Below are 5,289 nucleotides of genomic sequence, written 5' to 3'. Positions count from 1 at the left end.
AATTCCTTAATTCACTTAGACTGGAGCTTTGTACAAGGAGATAAGAATGTATCAATTAAAATTCTTCTGCATGATAACCACCAGTTGAGCCAGCATCATAGGTTGAAGGTGCTGTCTTTTTTTTCCACTGGATGATTTTAGCTCCTTTGTCAAAGATCAAGTGACCATAGGTATGTGGGTTCATTTCTGGGTCTTCAATTCTATTCCATTGATCCACCTGTCTGTCTCTGTACCATTACAATTCAGTTTTTATCACAATTGCTCTGTAGTGTAGCTTGAGGTCAGGTATGGTGATTTCAGTAGAAGTTCTTTTATTGTTGAGTATAGTTTTTGGAGTCCTGGATTTTGTTTTTTCCACATGAATTTTGAAATTGCCCTTTCTAATTCCACAAAGAATTGAGTTGGAATTTGATGGGGATTGCATGGTATCTGTAGATTAATTTTGGCAACATATAACTTTTTACTAAATTAATCCTGTCAATCCATGACCATGGCACAAATTTCCATCTTCTTAGATTTCCGATTTCTTTCTTCAGAGACTTGAAGTTCTTATCATACAGATCTTTCACTTCCTTAGTTAGAGTCACACTAAAGTATTTTATATTATTTGTGACTATTGTTAAGAATGTTGTTTCCCCAATTTCTTTCTCATCTTGTTTATCCTTTGTGTAGAGAAAGGCCACTGATTTGTTTGAGTTAATTTTATATCCAGCTACTGCACTGAAATTGTTTATCAGGTTGAGGAGTTCTCTTGTGGAATCTTTAGGGTCTCTTATATATACTATTATACCATTTGCAAATAGTGATATTTTGACTACTTCCTTTCCAATTTGTATCCCCTTGATCTCCTTTTGTTGTCTAACTGCCTTGGCTAGGACTTCAAGTATTATATTGAATAGGTAGGTAGAAAGTGGGCAGCCTTGTCTGATTTTAGTGCGATTGCTTCAAATTTCTCTCCATTTATTTTGATGTTGGCTACTGGTTTGCTGTATATTACTTTTATTATGTTTATTATTATGTTTGACACTTGATTTCCTGATCTTTCCAAGACTTTTACCATGAAGTGGTGTTGGCCTTTGTTGGATACTTTATCAGCATCTAATGAAATGATCATGTGCTTTTTGTCTTTGAGTTTATTTATATAGTGGATTACGTTGATGGATTTCGATATACTCAACCATCCTTGCATCCCTAGGATTAAGCCTACTTGATCATGATAGATGATCGTTTTGATGTGTTCTTAGATTCAGTTTGCAAGGAATTTATTGAGTATTTTTGCATTAATACTCATAAGGGAAATTGTTCTGAATTTCTTTTTATTTGTTGGATCTTTATGTGGTTTAGGTATCAGAGTAATTGTGGATTCATAAAATGAATTGGTTTGAGAACCATCTGTTTCAATTTGTGGAATAGTTTGAGAAGTATTGGAATTAGGTCTTCTTTGAAGATCTGATAGAACTCTGTACTAAACCTATCTGGTCCTGGGCTCCTTTTAGTTGGGAGATTATTAATGACTGCTTCTATTTCTTTAGGCAATATGGGACTGTTTAGATCATTAATCTGATCTGGATTTAACTTTGGTACCTGTAATCTGTCTTGAAAATTGTCCACTTCATCCAGGTTTTCCAGTTTTGTTGAGTATAGCCTTTTATAGTAGGATCTGATGATGTTAGATTTCCTCAGGTTCTGTTTTTATGTCTCCCTTTTCATTTCTGATTTTTGTTAATTAGGATACGGTCCCTATGCCCTCTAGGTAGTCTGGCTAAGGGTTTATCTATCTTGTTGATTTTCTGAAAAAAAAAAAAAAGCTCCTGGTTTAGTTGATTCTTTATGTAGTTCTTTTTGTTTCCACTTGATTGATTTCAGCCCTGAATTTGGTTATTTTCTTCCTTCTATTCCTCTTGAGTGAATTTGCTTCCTTTTAATCTAGAGCTTTAATGTGTGCTCTCAAGCCACTAGTGTATGCTCTCTCTAGTTTCTTTTTGGCAGCACTCAGTGCTATGAGTTTTCCTCTTAGGACTGCTTTCATTATGTCCCATAAGTTTGGTTATATTGTGGCTTTATTGTCATTAAGCTCTAAAGTCTCTAATTTCTTTCTTTATTTCTTCCTTGACCAAGTTATCATTGAATAGAGTGTTGTTCAGCTTCCAAGTGAATGTTGGATTTCTATTATTCATGTTGTTATTGAACATCAGCCTTAGTCAGTGGTAATCTGATAGGATACATGGGATAATTTCAATATTTTTGTATCTGTTGAGGCCTGTTTATGACCAATTNTATGGTCAATTTTGGAGAAAGTACCATGAGGCACTGAGAAGTACATATAAACTTTTCTTTTAGAATAAAATGTTCTGTAGATATCTGAAATCCATTTGTTTCATAATTTCTATTAGTTTCACTGTGTCTCTGTTTACTTTCTGTTTCCAGGATATGTCCATTGATGAGAGGAGGGTTTTGAAGTTTTCCACTATTATTGTGTGAGGTGCAATATGTGCTTTGAGCTTTACTAAATTTTCCTTAATGAATGTGGATGCCCTTGCATTTGGAATTGGTAGTTCATCTTGGAAAATTTTACCTTTGATGAGTATGAAGTGCCCCTCCTTGTCTTTTTTTTTTTCTTTCTTTTATATATAGCTTTGGGTTGGAACTCAATTTTATTTGATATTAGAACGTATACTCCAGATTGTTTCTTCGGATCATTAGCTTGGAAAATTGTGTTCCAGCTCTGAGATAGTGTCTGTCTTTGTCACTGAGATGGGTTTACTGTATGCAGCAAAGTTTTGAGCCCTGTTTATATATCCAGTCTATTAGTCTATGTCTTTTTATTGGGGAATTGAGTCTATTGATATTAAGGGATATTAAGGAAAAGTAATTGCTGCTTCCTGTTATTTTTGTTGTTAGAGTTGGGATTCTGTTCTTGTGGATATCTTCTTTTAGGTTTGCTGAAGGATTACTTTCTTGCTTTTTGTAGGACACAATTTCTCGCCTTTTGTTGGAGTTTTCCCTTTATTATCCTTAGAAGGGCTGGATTCATGGAAAGATATTGTGTGAATTTGGTTTTGTCATGGGATACTTTGGTTTCTCCTTTTATGGTAATTGAGAGTTCTGCTGGGCATAGTAGCCTGGGCTGGCAATTGTGTTTTCTTAGGGTCTGTATAATATCTCTCAAGGATCTTCTGGCTTTCATAGTCTCTGGTGAGATGTCTGGAGTAATTCTTATTTGTCTGCATTTATATTTTACTTGGCCTTTTTCCCTTATTGCGTTTAATATTTTTTTTCTTATTTTTGTGCATTTGGTATTTTGATTATTATGTGGGGGAAAGAATTTCTTTTCTGGCCCAGTCTATTTGGAGTTCTGGAGGATTCTAGTATGTTCATGGGAAACTCTTTCTTTAGGTTAGGGAAGTTTTCTTCTATAAGTTTGTTGAAGATTTTTACTGGCCCTTTAAGTTGAAAATCTTCCTTCTCATCTATACCTATTATCCTTAGATTTGGTCTTCTCATTGTGTCCTGGATTTCCTGGATGTTTTGAGTTAGGATCTTTTTGCATTTTGCATTTTCTTTGATTGTTGTGACCATGTTTTCTATGGAATCTTCTGCACCTGAGTTTCTCTCTTCCATCTTTTGTATTCTATTTTTGACGCTTGCATCTATGGTTCCTGATTTCTTTCCTAGGATTTCTATCTCCAGAGTTGTCTCCCTTTGTGTTTTCTTTATTGTTTCTACTTCCATTTTTAGATCTTGAATGTTTTTTTTTTCAATTCCATTACTTCTTTGGTTGTCTTTTCTTGTAATTCTTTAAGGGATTTTTGTGTTTCCTCTTTAAGGACTTCTACCTTTTTAACAGTGTTCTCCTGTATTTCTTTAAGTGAGTTATTAATGCCCCTCTTAATATCCTCTACCAGCATCATGAGATATGACTTTAAATCTGAATCTTGTTTTTTGGGTATGTTGGGGTATTCAGGACTCGCTGTGGTGGGCTTACTGGGTTCTGTTGATGTCAAGTGGTCTTGGTTTCTGTTAGTAAGTTTCTTTTTTCTGTTTTTTGTTTTTCTCTCAGCCATTTCTTTCTTTTCTTTTATTTACAGTTTGTGTTCAATGCAAATAAATTCCATAACATGAGAAGTTACTATGAATCAAAGCAGAAATATACGAGCACAATTTACAATCAAATAGATGTACTGCATTCAGGTGAGGCAAGGTGAGTGTTCATTCACACACGCAGTAGCTTCGTGTCTGTGAGCTCTCCTTCTTCCCAGGAAGATTTCTAAAGATGGAGAAAATGACTCTAGTTATCAAGACTACTGTACGGGTAAGCATCAGTGTGTGACCATGTGAACAAAAGATTTTTTTCAGGAAATGTCTAGGTTTTAGAAGGTATGTGTACATCAAGGAAATTGTAAAAATTTATGGTAGAACCAAGCCCCCTTTCAGGCACAGGACCAATAACTATCTAAAAATATGAATGGATAACCAATGTATTTCAAACGTGGCTATTCTGATCCATTGTTTTTCTCCTTATAAAAAATATAAAAGTATGTACAGAAATTATATAAAAGACTTTGTGAATTCAATGCGAGTTAGCTTCCAGTCTTCACATCCCAAATGCTGGGTTTACAGTTTTGGCTCCTTTGCATATTTGCCTGTAGATTTTCAAGACTCATAATTTTTGCCTTGCTAACAGGCCACACTTTAAATCATGAAAAGCCCTCAACGTATGCCAAAACAAAAAGCAGCATTTTGAAATTAGCCAAGGCCAACATGATTCTGCTCTCTGGAACCAGTGTACTCAAGTGAATTTGGTACTTCTGGTGCGTGAGAAAGGACAATGGGAAATGGCTGTTGTTTGACCTTTTAAATCAGATTTATTCGGTGGTGGCTGGACTTGGGGTTGGGTTCCAATCCACTATTGCCTGGCACATATTAATTCCTAATAAAGGTCAAATATAATGTCAGAACTAAAGCCACAGAAGGAGGGTGCAAAACGTTAAGTTCCAAAGAGAACAATCATAGTTCAACAATGTGGAACTTTTCCTAGAGCTTAGCATATTAAATTAGTAGTAAGGAAACAACACATTGGGAATTTAAAGCAATGCCTGGTAGTTCCTTTCAATATATACATATACATATATCATCACTTAACTGCGCTATGGCCTTCTAGGTCAGATGAAACAATGACAAAATGTGTCTCCATTCCACATCCTGTTCTTACCTCTATATCAAACCTATGCCCAAATTCAAGTGAGAGTTTTAAGTGTCCACATTTCTTAAGCCATATTCAAGGAAATC

The sequence above is a fragment of the Mus pahari genome, chromosome X (assembly GCF_900095145.1).
Source record: "Mus pahari chromosome X, PAHARI_EIJ_v1.1, whole genome shotgun sequence".
NCBI classification, from domain to species: Eukaryota; Metazoa; Chordata; class Mammalia; order Rodentia; family Muridae; genus Mus; species Mus pahari.
This window is presented reverse-complemented; position numbering follows the sequence as displayed.